Below are 14,831 nucleotides of genomic sequence, written 5' to 3' on the forward strand. Positions count from 1 at the left end.
CTCCAAACAACCCACGAGCCAAATCATACCCCAATCAACACCACAATTCAGAGACACCAAATACCAACCAAATCAGGATATGCCGATCTGCAAAACACACATTGCTATGCAAGTATAATCCTTGTGTAAATAACCGTTGTTAGAATCGCGCCTACACAAACGGCGGCCGGCCCAACATCAGTGTGTGTGCGTGTGACAACTTATGGGGGTGCATGCATTAAAGAGAAATAAAACGAAAAAAAGACCAACAACGGGTACAAAACTACTGGCCCGATAGCACCCATTAAACGGGTGCCAACACAAATTGGTTAGGCTAAGCCCATCCACCTCAGGAATAAACAAAACACAGACCCAACGTGGTCGACCCAGCGGATCAAAAAAAAAAAAAACGTGGTCGACCCAGAAACAGCCCAACAAAACACAGACCTATTCTACTGCTCTGCATGTGAGATCAGTCAGTCATCAGTGGCAAGAGGAAGGCAGGCGTGAGGGAAAACCGGCGAATAGAGATCGACAGGAGAAGGCGTAGTTCGGCGGTACAGAGATTACACAATTGGAGACGGATCGACGAATTAATAAGGGACGGGGACGAGAGCCTTCACCGGAGACGGGGAACACAGATCGATCGACTGGGGGCTGGCTCGACGACGGCTGAACTTGTACTACAGTGGCTCGACGGGACTCATACACAGCGACGTCGGCGCAGGCCAGATCGACGAACCATCAACTCGAGTGGGGATGGACCACCGATGACCTCGCTGTTGCCCCGACTTGCCCGTACCTCTCTCTCTCTCTCTCTCTCTCTCTCTCTGTGGGGTTTCCTCCCCTCCCCCTTTTCCCTCCCTACTCCCACCTCGAGTCCTCGACATCCATCCCCACTCGAGTTGATCATCGTCGTTCTGGCGGGCGCCGACGTTGCCTTTGTGTAGTCGTCGCTGTGTATGAGTCCCTTCGAGCCACTTAGTACAACTTCAGTCGTAGTCGTCGTCGAGCTAGCCACTTGTCGATTTCCCCGTCTCCGGTGAAGGCTCTCGTCCCCTTCCCCTATTACTTCATCGAGGTAGGCAGAAACCAGAGAGAGAGAGAGAGAGAGAGAGAGAGAGGAGTACGGGCAAGAGTGAGTTTAGCTTTTTCGATCATAGGATTTGGAACGAATTGCTCACCTTACAATTTCAGAAAATATAAAATACTCCTATGCGATTGTGCTTTCCATAAAAAATGAAAAATGATATTTGCATTTTAAAAATTAATAAATTAATAAAGACATTTCAAAAAATTAAGGAAAGTAACTTTAGAATTATACTGGTTTTGGAGTGTATGTATCAATTTTCAGAATGTCAATATCATTTACCTTAAAAATTAGGTAATATCATTTACCTAAAAAATTAGGTAAAAAATTAGATAATATCATGTATAAATTTTCAGAATGTCAATATCATTTATCTAAAAAATTAGGGGCATAACATAAGTATTTTCTTATGTTTTGGTGCCAGTTCGGAATGGGCCCCACATAGTTGTGATCCCGTGCGGCGTATACACAAGATAGTGAAGAATGCATCAACGGCTGGGATCACCACTAAAGCATGATCGGACGTTTCGGGGAGGATTTGAGAGGCAAGCAAGTTTTGTGCCTCTTTTTCTTTTTTCTTTTTTTTGGGTACGTAGGAATTTTTTGTGCCTCTTTCTCATGTGCCAAAGAAAGAAGACATGCCCATCACGGCATCACCACTTGAAGGCCTTATATTTTTTGGGGATTTCTCTTTAATTCCACATTCCAAGTTTATCAAATATACAAGGGGGCCCATGGCAATGAATTGCTGTTTGTGGTTGCTGCCTTGCCTCAACTGATGGATTTTCACTTTGGTGGCAAACCAATTATGGTGGACTCATGGTTTTGTGGTGACTGGTGAGTGTAGACTTACCCCATCCCACTGGCACTAAGCACTAAAAAGATTTTTACGACTTTTTTTTATTTTTGTTCTTATATAGGAAGTGATCAACTCTAGACTTAGTAGACTGATTGCAAATTTTGTCTTGGTTGATTATTTCTGTCAGGTTTTCTTTGCAGAGGGATTGATCCCTGCATTCGTGCTATATAGTTATAAGTTACGTAAGAGCATCTGCATCTCCATTTGGTCATTTTACATTTGTTATGGGTAGATTTTAGTCGGTTGATGAATGCTTTTGCAATTTTGTTGAGACTTTGTTAGATGAATAATCTCCTCTTGATTTTAGAGCGCGTAGTTAGCTGCAGCTAAAGAGCATAGTTACCTGAGACTCAAAATCGCATGATTCAATTCACGATTCACTTATAAAGATGCCAATTTGGAGGTGAATTAAGGTTTATACAAAATCAATAGTGAATCTTGCAATTCACGATTCAAATTGCAATTCGATTCGTGGTTCTTGCAAAAATGATACGTATCTATGGATAAATCAAGATTTATCACAATTTCATTCGACCGATATGAAACTATTTTTGCGTAATTTCACTAATCGATTTTTTTAATTCCGGAGAAGGGTTCAAAGCCTCGTACCAACTAACACATTTTGCCATATAAGCTAGTTTTGTACTTATTAAGCTATAATAATGAATCCTTAACATGTGAGTGCACATGGTCATTTTGCTTTAGTGTTTATTTTCCTACTGTGTTTGTGCATCTTTCCTATTAGACGTGGTCATCAATTAATAATGGTAAGAAAACTTCTCTTTTTCCATCTTTCATAACGGAGTATAACGGAGTCGAATGTTGATTAATCTTAAAATTTCCAACTTTACAATACTCCCTCCGTCCGAATTTAATAATTTCTCGTTCATTTCTAACCGGATAAAAAATAAATTATATCTTTAAATTGGTAATGAATTTTATAGTCAATATGAATCTTATTTGATAGATCTCAATTAATTCTATAAGACAATGTTTTCAAAATTACATAAAATATTTTAAATTATAAAATATAATCAATTAAAAAATAACACGAACTCTAAAAAATAACTAATAATTCCAGACAGAGGGAGTATATTTTTATTATTGACGGCGGATTTTTCAAATGGGACGGAAGAAAGGTAAAAAGAGATAAAGGGATAATCGCTCACCACCCAAGTTATGAATCAACGTGATACAGATATCACCACCCGAGGATTTAACTAGGGATACAGGGCGTAGGAAACCGCTCACCACTCGAAGGAATTCACCTAAGAGATACAGAAACGGGAAACTCGCCACCTATTGGAATCCACCGAAGGATAAGAATTACAAGAAGAATTATCTCCTCACAAGCCAAAGGCTATTTTAATTCAAACACACTCTCTAAAGATTTCATTCATAGCAACCTAATTTATAGACTATGTGGAACAACTCTTCAAGAATAGGAAAAGACACTTACACTTTCAAGGCACAAATTAAAAAGGACTTGACTAAAGACTAATTGATATATGTGTTTTGACTCTTGAAAACATCAAAAACCACTTGGAAACTTAAAAAGACTCTTCGATTGACGCAATAACTTCTTGAATAGAGTAATTTCAAGGACTTTAACCGGCATCAATTATTATGTAGGGGCATATATATATTTTTTAATATATTTTTGAAGGAAATTGATTTTAGTACTTCAAAAATTGATGGAGGTGCTCCAAAATGATATCGTTTTGTGTACTTAACACAGTTCAGTTTTGGAGTCAATTTTTGGAATGCCAAAATCACAAACCTTTTTGAAATTTGAACAAATTGTTAAGTTTCACGATTTATAAAAGGATAATCCGATTCTTGATATGATTCACCATTTCACAACCTTTCGAGAGAGAGAGAGAGAAGTACGGGCAACAGTGTTGTTTCAACAACAGAATTTGGAATCAAATAATTTTCAACGGCTACTTTGTGGTGGTTGGCGGTGGTTCTGCTTTTCCGGCGGCGGCGGTTGGTTTTCCGGCCAATAGCGTTGGTGGTCAACCCTGGTATTGCTGCTGGTGGTCATCCCAAGTGGTGAAACGCTACATTGGGTTTCTGATTGGAGTGAGTCATACCAAATCAATGGGTAAAAATTTGGAATTATCTCCCAAGAAGTTTCGCCGGCGCTCCAAACCGCGTGGAGGGGGCCACAGCCGCCACTTCCACTTCGAGTTGACCTCAGTCCTCAATTTCCCACTTATCACCCTCGACTCCGGTGAGAGGGCTCCTAATTTCCACTAGCGAATTCTCCGAATATGGCAACGAGCGAGAATGCAACCCTCCGTGGTGCTATTCAATTGGAGGGATCTTTTTTTCTCATAACTCAGGTGTCCGGCTCATGCAGCTCGACTAAGCCTTCAATCGGAGGGATCTTGTCGTTGCTTTTCACCAAGGGGGGGTACGAAATGCCACTAACGACTTCGATGATGCATTAGTTTATTGGGAAAGCGGCATTCGCTAAGGTATATAAAGGCTTCATTAGTTATTGTGAAAGGGGCTTTCGTCGTTCTAAATTTGTTGCTTTAAAACGGTTGAATGCTGAATGAAGCAAGGCGCGGTAGGGTTTTGGAGGGAGGTCCAGAAGCTTTCATTGTCAATATGTAAGCAATATCGATTTCATTGTCATTGCGGAAATAAAGAATTCGTGATTAATAGCACTTGTTGGTTTATGTTTCTTTTATGATGCGGGTGTTGTGTGGGAGATAGTAGTGGTGGGGATCGAATTGGCATAATGTGGTCATTTGCTTGCTTACATGTTCTAAATTCTAGTATTTATGAAGTTTTAAATTACCAAAGACAAAAAGAACTTACGACCCTTCGCTTAAGTTTTAAGGTTTTGAAGAACAGAGCACTCTCTCTCTCTCTCTCTCTCTCTCTCTCTCTCTGTGTGCGCGCGCGCGCGCGCGTGCGTTTCCCTACATGTTTAACATATCTCTTTTCACTATATCAATTGGTACTCTTACAATCATGAATTTAAATGCTTGCTTACTCTCTCTATCTAGTCAAGTTATGAAGATTCTGATGGGGCAAAAACACTGAATTCTATCATAAGTAATACCTCGATATCCTTACAGAAAATAAAATTACTCAAAAGTTGTTCTCGTGGCCCCCCTGGCACCCTCTTCCGTCCACCACCAATTGTTGTACTGTTTACCACAATTGTGTAGACAATCCTATGAGAGGAGACCTTGGTTGGATGGACTACAACAATAACAATACCAACATAATCCCAATGGACTAGACTTTTAATTCATTTTGAAGTCGAAGTAAGGCCAAAATCATATTCTTAAATGGACTCTTCTTCTAAAAAGCATGGAATTGCTCCATTGTCTATGATATGCTATTTGGAGGGAAAGGGTAGGTGAACATTTGAAACGGCTAATTTGGGGATCATAGACTCAACTGGGCTCTTTTGCATTGCTCCCAGTTTTTGTCGGAAGGAAAGTTTTGTGATTCATCTTTTTCTTTCATTGAATTGGTAGCAGACCGTTCTTTTGTGGCTATGCGTGGCTGAGATTTCTTTTGGTATACTTCCGGTGTGTGCCCCTTTTGGAGCATCTAATGAAATATTCATGATCTCCCCAAAACAAAAATAAAAAATAAAATGGTCTTGATTCTCTTCGAGTAACATATGATGGGATGTGGCTGAAATGTGGGGGGGAGCTTACTCCAGTGGACAACATAACCCATGGGCCATGACTATATTCGCTCCTTTTATACTCTTCTTGAGACTGATACAATAAGAACATCATTCCATGGAAAAAATGAGATATTTTAATCTTCATTAATCTGTTACTCTTTTAATGATAAAATAGATATGTACCTGTTGTTTGAAGATTTTGTTTGACCCAATGCCCAATGCTTAAAAGAGTAGCTTTAAAATGATTATCTAAAGCTAATTACCAGACTTGTGACACGAATACGAAATATAGTTGCAACTTCTGATTTTTAAAGACGTGAATAGTACTGAATTGATACCTTACTAAGTTGAGTTGTCTCTGTGATACCATGGTCGGACAAGATTGTGTGAATTCCTTGACATGATAAATATTTCCACATGAAGTTCCATATAAAGCATGATGTATTCGTAATGTTTTGTCTGATCAACAACTTTGCAGATCAAAATTCCTTGTGGGCTCTGCACTCAATTTGTTTTGACCTGTTCTAATGGCTCTTCACATCCGCTCACCACTTATACCGATGTTTGGTAAAATACCATCTTGTGCACTAAGTTGTCTTTATTTGGTCTTGGAATTCATCGTCTTCTTCTTTTCATATTGTGTCTCATGCTCTTACGCCTTTCTGAGCTCAATAAGATTACAAAAATTTGAGGGAGAACTATGAACGGCTAGTACCCATGTGGTTCAGTGGCATTTTTTCAGCGTCATTACAACCTCAGTTGTTAAGGTGTTGATTTCTGGCTGCAGCTCCGCCTTTTAGTCAATGGCTTTGGTACTAATGTGATGGTTAGGCTTTTGTATGTGTTTTTGTTTCATAGAGAATGTCTAATTTGATGTGGTTCTCATTATGTCATGTCTACCAGAAGATTTAAAAAAACTTGAGGCTATTATGTCAACTTTGTTAGATTTCTTGGAGAGTTCCAACCTAAAACCAATTGGCAATAGGTGGAGTAACCTCTAGAATATATTAACCAAGCTTGGGTGGCAGCTATGTGGGATTAAGTCTAACACTCCCCCTCACGTACAGCCCGGATGCACGTGGAGGTACGAATTGAGGAAACTAGGAGATTTGACTCGGGCGACCCCTCATGTTAGCCCGGATGCACATGGAGGTATGAATTTATGAGGTGAGGCGATTGACTCGGGCGATAGAGACTTGACCACACGAGGTGAGTCCACCCAAGACCCAGCTCTTATACCATGTTAAAGTATCCAACTCCAAACCAATTGGCAACAGGTGGAGTAACCTCTAGAATATATTAACCAAGCTTGGGTGGCTTAGATGAACGATGTGGGATTTACAAGTAAAATAACTAAAGGAGAATGGAAACTCATGCCAATGCCAAATCTATCATTTCATTTTTTGTTTTCGGTACATGTGTCTCGTGGGCATCAGTTCCTGCCCTTGTTCACCCATTTAGACTACTTCAAATGTTTGGATCCTAGTGTACTTTAACAGTTTTCAATATCTTTGCTTATAAACTAATACTGTTATGTCTCAGAAGCAATATTCTTTAGCTTTAAATTTTAGGGAGAAAAAAGAAAGAGAATTTGTTGGAATACAAAGATGTTGTGCCCTCTTGACATGTTCAGTGAAGTCTGATGTGGTTATTCATTGTCTTTTTGGCAGAATGCGTGATACTCTCATATTGACCATGAGAATGTTCCAAAGCATGGTATTCATTGCAGTTCAGTTACCTATCTGCTATTTTTCATAGATGCGCATACTTTGTGTTTATTATTTAACATTGACTAAATGCAACTTAGCATGGTCTAAAATTCGAGATTGTTTCTACATGCTTAAATGTGAGATTCCTGAGTTCCAATCTCAACAAATAACTATTCTCTAGAATAATCAACACACTTAAAAGATGCTTCTCAGTCCTTCGATTCTGTTAATACTGAATATTCTTTTGATTTCTGGGGCAGGCGATGGATGAAAGGGGGAAAGGAAGAGCATAAACTCTCTCTTTTCTCATTAGGTAGTATATGTATTGGTTGACAAAAGGGGAAATGTTTGTGCAGGATTTGCTTGGAATTTTTGGTTTAAAGACACTTTATTTGGCACCTTATTCATTTTCCATTGAAAAACTGGTGGTTGGTATGTCACCAACTGGTTTGAAAGTTGAAGAAGTTGAACAAGGGCTCTCAGCTGCTGGTGTTCCTAAGAGCAGAATCTACAAATGAATTGAACCGTAATAGTGAAAAGAATTGTCGAAGGCTGTGTATGGTGCCGCAGATTTCGTGTGTTGGGTTTGGAATAGATAACTTCTTTCTGTTGAACTTTGACCTAGGATAGTTTGTACTTGGCAAGGCTTGGATTTTCATTTTGTTTGGTAAACAACAAAAGCATATTACATCCACAAAGAGCCAATGGCAATGAGATCAGCCATGAGCATTCCCGTGATAGCTGCTGGAGGATTCTCGAGCTCAACAAGGTGAACAGATTGGTCTGTTCCCAGCTTGGCTAAAGTATCAGCGAAGTTGTTGCCTTCTCTGATGATACGCTGCATTTCATGCCCTCTCCTTTGGAACAAGAACCTGGTGTCTTCCAAGAGTGCTCTTCATGGGAAGTTCTGGGTACCTCCTTTCTTGATCAGCTCAATGGCATATCCTTTGAGTCGCTTTCAATGTGATCTTGTGTAGACCCCTTTGCAGCGCGATAGTGAGGCCTCCATAAACTGCCCAAAGCTCGGCTTCTATCGAAGTGAAGTCCTCCGGCCTTCCATAATAGCTGCAAACCCAAGCTCCAGTATCATCCCTAAAATACCCTCCAACCCCGCTTGCCCTGGATGACCTCTGAAACTTCCATCCATGTTCAGTTATATAGCACCTGCAGCCTGCAGGAGGAAACAACCGGGGGGGGGGGGGGGGGGGCAAGGCTTGGATTTTGATGGTGCTAAACTGAGATGCTGCATCTATGACTTGATTTGATGCTAAGAAACCCATAATTTGTTTGTTTTCTTATCATTTCATTTTCTTCAGGCTCAGAGTAATGACCATGTTTGTACAGTTGTACCTCGGCAAGGCTTGGGTTTCAGAAAACGACGCTGTTTCACAATGACCACGCAAAACTCCAGCCTAAAAAACGATCCCACTTCCCCAATTGGGACCCCGGTTTGAGACTAAGGTTTTTTCTTAGGGTCCCCTTCATCGTCAGCTAATACCCATGTGGTTCAGTGGCATTTGTTTGGCATTATTACTACCTGATGTGTTAAGGTCTTGATTTCAGTCTTCAGCTCCCCCTTTTAGTCATCAACACTGTCACTAATGTGATAGTTATAGGCTTGTTATAGCCTTGTGTATGTTTTTTGGACTTTCCGAGGGAGTTGAATGTCTAATTTGATGTCGTTGTCATTGATGCTATTCCGTCGGCTGTAGATGTAAAATACCTGAATGAGAATGCAAACCTCCAATGATGTAAAGATACGAAATTGGATTTCTCTTTTAAGGGGTTTAAATCCATGTCAATACCAAATCCATCATTTCACTATTTATTTTGGTGCATTTATCTCGTGGGCATTGGGATTCTACTGTCGAGCTCCTGCCCTTGTTCCCCAATTTGTAGTGACTACTTCAAATGTTTGGATCCTAGTGTACCTAACAGTTTTCTATATGCTGTTTATAAACTATTCACTTTGACTTAGAGGGAGAAGAAAGAAAGGAGAGATTTTTGGAATGGCAAGATGTTGTGCCCTCTCGATATGTTCATTGATGTCTGATGTGGTGCTCTCTGTTTTTTTGGATATGCAGAATGCGTGATACTCTTGTATTGACCATGAGAATGTTCCAAAGCAAGGTATTGTTTGCAGTTAACTGACATTTGTGCTATTCTTCCATAGATGCCCATATTTTTGTGTCTATTATTTACGATTTGTGTCCATAGAAATGAGTCATTGCAACTTAGCTTCATTGAAATTTTGGGATTGTTTCTACATTCTTCAATGTGAAAATTTCTAGCTCCAATCTCACCAACAATAAGTCTCTAGAATAATCAAACACTTAAAAGATTCCCTCAACAGTTTTGCTTCTCTGTTCTGATCATGAATGTAGATACGAACATAGTTCATATTACTATTTATTGAGAGCACAACTTGTGATTTGCACCAGTCTGATAAAATAGCGCATATTTGTAACTCTCATGTCATTTTCACTCTTTGCTTCGAGCTCCTAGAATTTTTTAAGGCACTCTCGATATGCTAGTAGTTCTTATCACATGTACTTCCAACTGCATGATAAGCCATTTTAACCTACCTTTTTCCCCGTGTCTTTAAACGCAGAAGTGAAACAATTTCACTAACATTGACGTATTCTTTTGATCTTTTGGGCCGGCGCTGGATGAAAGGAGGAAAGGAAGAGCGTAACCCCTCCTTTTTCTCGTTTAGCCACTGTATGTATCAGTCATTATTCATTCTTCGTAGAATGTAAAGCGCAAAGGAAAAAAAATAGTAAATCTGTATAAGGTTCATAGATGTTTTTTTAGTCCGAAAACAGTAAATCCCTTCTGATTGTAACTATACAGGAAGTCAACTCTAGCCTGTGAATCCCTTCTGTTGTCTTGGGTTGATAATTTCTGCAAGGATTTCTTTAGGATTGATCCCTGCATTTGTGCTGTATTGTTATAAGTTACATAAGGCGGAAGACCGCATGCTTTTTTGCCAGTAGAGTGTATCACAATGCTAAGCATGATATTCTTTACTGATTGGGCTGCTTGTAGAGTTGGTTTTTTTTTTTTTATCAGAGCTTGTAGAGTTGTTTATTCTCCCCAATATGGGGTGATTTTGTGTGGGGATTGTGACGTTGGATTTTTCGTTGGACTGCATACATAGTCTATTGCCCAGCCCCAAGGATTAGGTCCGGTTAGTTGGTGGGTTTGTTCCCAACACTATTGACGAGGATTCGATTCTTGGATTCTTGGAGTCAGGCCATAAGAAAGAAATTTCGTGTGAATCCCCTGATCCCGGCGTTGATGGTCCACCTTTGAACGGACTGGGGAGGAGATTAGTCGAGATGCCCGGACACCCTAAGCAACAAACCAAAAAAGAAAGTCTATTTTCCATTGTGATGATAACTGCACATAATTTCTTCGATTGTGCAGGATTTGGTAGGGATTCTTGGTTTAAATTAAGCGTATAATTGGGCACCATTTTTTTCCGTTGGAAAACTGATTGTTGGTATGTCAAGTTCAACAACGGCTCTCAAAGTCTCACCAGCAGCTGCTGGGGTTCCTTAGAGAGGAATCTATCAATGAAATGATACACAAAAGAGAAGAGATGCCTAAGGCTGTGTTTGGTGCCACAGAATTGGTATGTTGGGTTTGGAATTGATAACTTATTTTGGTTAAATTTTGTACCAGAAGAGCATGGGGAAAATGACGGCCAAGGACGTGTTTTGGAAAATGACGGTTAAGGACGTATTTTGATAATTAATACTCGCACTTAGCAAGGCTTGGCTTTTCATGGTGCTACAAACTGAGATGCCGCCTCTGGTTCCAAATCGATGGCTTTTTTTCTCCTAGTCATTTTATTTTCTTTCTTCTGGTTAAAGAGTAATGACCATGTTTGTATTAGCAAGGCTTGGGTTTATATAACGATGCAATTCACAATGCCAGTGCAGAAACTATGATTTAAAAAAGGGAAAACCGAACCCATGCCGGCGCAGAAACTCTGGTTCAAAAACCGAACCCAATTCCCTGATTCATTAACCCGGTTTGAGAACAGGGTTTTATGATTTGGCTCTCCTTCTCCGTCATCTCCACCCTCATCTTATGCAACCCCAAATCACGGTCAGTCGGAGATAATGTGAACCATAATTATTTGATAACTTCTTAGAAACACACCCAAAAAAACATACGCTATACAACAAGCATATACTTGGTAAATACCCATTATCTGGATCGTGACCATTTTAACAGTGAGTACTGCTATGAGTACCAACAGGCCGGGGCCGGGGAGGGAAATCATATTGACTGGCCGCGCCGGGTCGTCACCGGCCACCGGACAGCTGAACATATATACACGAAAAAAGGTGCTCGGATCAAGCACCCTACATACCTCGGATGCCGTTGATTCTCGCGCGTAGGGCCCCTCGGTTTTTTTTTTTAGAATTTTTGGACTGCTCGAATCGGCCTTCCGGTAGCCCGAGACAATCCGGCGCGGCCCGTCGGTACGATTTCCTTCTCCGGTCGTCGGTACCTATATGATTATCGTTTAACAGTGGCTGATACAAATAAGTCATTCAAAAACCAGTGCGTGTGTGTGAATGTAATAATGTGCATGCGTGCATAAGAAAAAAAAGAAAAAGAAAAAAAGACCATCAAAGACTCCAAAACCGCTGGCTGGGTCATGCTGGACGCGGGGGCTGCTGTCCCAATTTTGGGGCCCGCTCCGGTCTTGCTCTGATGATCTGAATCGTTCACTTTGTAGAGTTCATCAAGTAGAACAACTTTGCAAAAAATCAGCTTAATTGGATATCATTAAATACCTGATCGGAGCGCATATAACTTTCCATCCATGGGTTATAGTGGATTTGATCCAGTGTTTCTGATCCATTCTTTTTAAGATAAAAATGTTCCAATCAGGCACTTAATGATATCCAATTAAGCTAATTTTTTTCATAGTTGTTCTACTCGACGAGCTCTATAAAGTGAACGATTTCGATTATCAGAGCAAGACCGAAATGGGCCCCAAAATAAGGTGCAGCAGCATGTCCCCAAGGGGTCAGCAGCTCCCCTCCCTCCGGGTCATGCCCTTTCTAACACTGCCGATACAGATCGACAGACCTCACTGGAGACACAACACATCACTGACTACCCAACAAAAAATCCTAACGTCAGTCGCACCGAAATCTGCAATATCCCCAATTTTCGAAATTCTAATTTTTGGGGGTTTGAAGATGGAGAATTTAGAGCAAATCGGAAAGTTCAGAGAGAGAGAGAGAAGAAGAAGAAGAAGAGGAGAGACCTTGGCGGTGGAGTGCGTCCCAATTTGAATCTAGGACAAATCCGCAGGTTTTCGCGATTCTCGCGAGGTGTTGGGGGTGCTCGCCGAAGTTGGAGCCACTGACGTGGTGGTCGGAGGTGGTGATGAGGGTCGCCGGCGAACGTGGTGGTGATGGGGGTCCTCGGCGTAGGTAGGTGGAGGACATGGTGGTTGCGTTCTGATTTTCTCTCTCGCTTTTTCTTGGAACCAGAAGAACAAGCATTGTGGTTGTTTTGTTTTCGCGTGGTTTTGTTTTTTGTTTTCCACTGTTTGTTTTTTTTTTTTTTTTTTAAGGGGTGGGGCCATCATTCGGTGGGCTGGTCACCGAAAAAAACTCGGTGGATGTAGCATTATCCAAAAGGAAAAACAAAATATTTGGTCTTTTTCGATATTCGCGATATTTTTTAAACTTGTATATCTCTCAATTTATCATATCTTTTTTATAATTTTAAAAAATTTATATTATAGATCTAATCGATAACTATCAAATAAGATCAAAGATTTATTTTTTGAAATTTATATTAAAAGATATAAAAGTTTAAAAAGTGACATCAAAGTTGAAGAAGATCAAAGATTTAGAGACAGAGGAAATACTTATATTTTGAATTAAATGACATGTATTCTGAAAAATAACCCAATTTCCTAACACAAAAAAAAAAAGTACTTCAAAAAATGAGAGGTGTTAATCACCTCCTCGGTGTCAGGGGGGTGTCTGACGCGGGCCCACCAATTTCCCTATTTACCCCCTTATTCCACCTCCGCATTTACTCTCTCACACCTCTCTCTCTCTCTCTCTCTCTCTCTCTCTTTGTTATAAATTTTTAAATGTTAATAACTTTTGTTTCATGTAATTTTTTTAAATAAATTTTATATTTTTGAAATGTACTCAATGAAACCTATTAAACGAGCCTAATATTGATTATGAAATAATGTAAAACGGAAAAATTATATTTCTGTGGTAGTTTAAACTGTCTAAATAAGTTGAAAAATTAGGTATTTTAAATTTCAATCCGTTTAAATCGGTGGAAAGATTTTAATTTTCTGATTATTTTATCCTAAATGGCCATAATTAAATTTTGACTCTATGGCTCTCGTTGAATAACCCTAAGAGATATTTGATTCTACGAGTTTAAAAATTCATTATGACAATTGAAAGTAAAATGATAAAAAAAATTAAGATCTTTCCACCGATTCAACCGGATTGAAAATCGGAACACTAAAATAATTTTAAATAAATAAAAAACAAAAAGATACAAAGTATAATTATTAGTATTAATTAAATAAAGAAAAAATAAAAGAAAAAAAGTTTGAATATTTTTAGACCGTTTGTAGTTTTAACCAATGGTCATAATTACATTTTTTTAACCACGGGAAACTTTGAACCAATGCTTAATTTTTTTAACTTTTTAGACAGAATTTCAAAATATAGTAAAAAAATTAAGTGTTTCAAATTTCAATCAGTTTGAACCAGTGGAAATATATATGTTGAAGTAAATTATGTATATTGAATCAACGTAAATTTATTTTATATTTTTCTGAACAGACAATAATGCAAACCGAAATCAAACTTCATTTAATTACAATTGAGTATATAGGATCAATACATGAACATAAATAAATACACAAATTTAGTCAATATTTTCGCCAAATTGTGGTCGTTGTCCCGGCGGATCTATCTGTATTACTTCGTACCACAATTGGAGGCGTGCTTCATAAGGATGAGCCCATCCGTGTGCTTCATTTGATGCATTTGGCCTCCACCATATGATGATGGGTGGTACAGGATAATGACGGTATAAGAAAACTTGCACGAAGTGATTGTCATTAATATGACCAATAGCTATATGTGTCCGCGTTGCGAATGGAACTGGATGGGAGCTCAACGGCAAGTGAGTAAAACAACTCGAAGCAATCATATCGAATGTATGTAGTACAACGTTGTACGTTGATGCTATAACAAGTCCCAATGATATAGAATCCATCCAATGATCCTCTGGTTCCGATGGCCGGAAGCAATGAAGTCTTCGTAGCACATGGGATACATAATTACGTTCTGGATAAAGCTGATCGTACAGGACCCGATTTTGTTCAATCTCTTGGATAAGGTCATATCGTACTTGAGCCCATTGATCTTCAGAACCATAAAGTTGGGCAGCTAACGCCCTGAAGCCACAATGACCGTCGGGTCGAACGTCAACACAGTGGGAAATATAACGCTGATA

At 39.4% G+C, this 14,831-nt stretch overlaps 1 protein-coding gene across 2 annotated transcripts in view; it reads left to right on the top strand.

Moving 5' to 3' along the window:
• The first annotated feature begins 1,721 nt into the window (after nucleotides 1-1,721).
• The window catches only part of LOC131334179 (receptor-like protein kinase FERONIA), a 51,256-nt gene continuing 38,146 nt past the window's right edge, over nucleotides 1,722-14,831 (top strand). The window contains exon 1 of one of the 2 annotated variants that reach the window (XM_058369084.1): nucleotides 1,722-1,910. The gene's annotated coding sequence lies outside the window, so the exon portion shown is untranslated. The remainder of the gene's footprint in view (nucleotides 1,911-14,831) is intronic. The other variant, XM_058369083.1, reaches the window with a different exon arrangement.

The sequence above is a fragment of the Rhododendron vialii genome, chromosome 7a, assembly GCF_030253575.1.
Source record: "Rhododendron vialii isolate Sample 1 chromosome 7a, ASM3025357v1".
Lineage (NCBI taxonomy): Eukaryota > Viridiplantae > Streptophyta > Magnoliopsida > Ericales > Ericaceae > Rhododendron > Rhododendron vialii.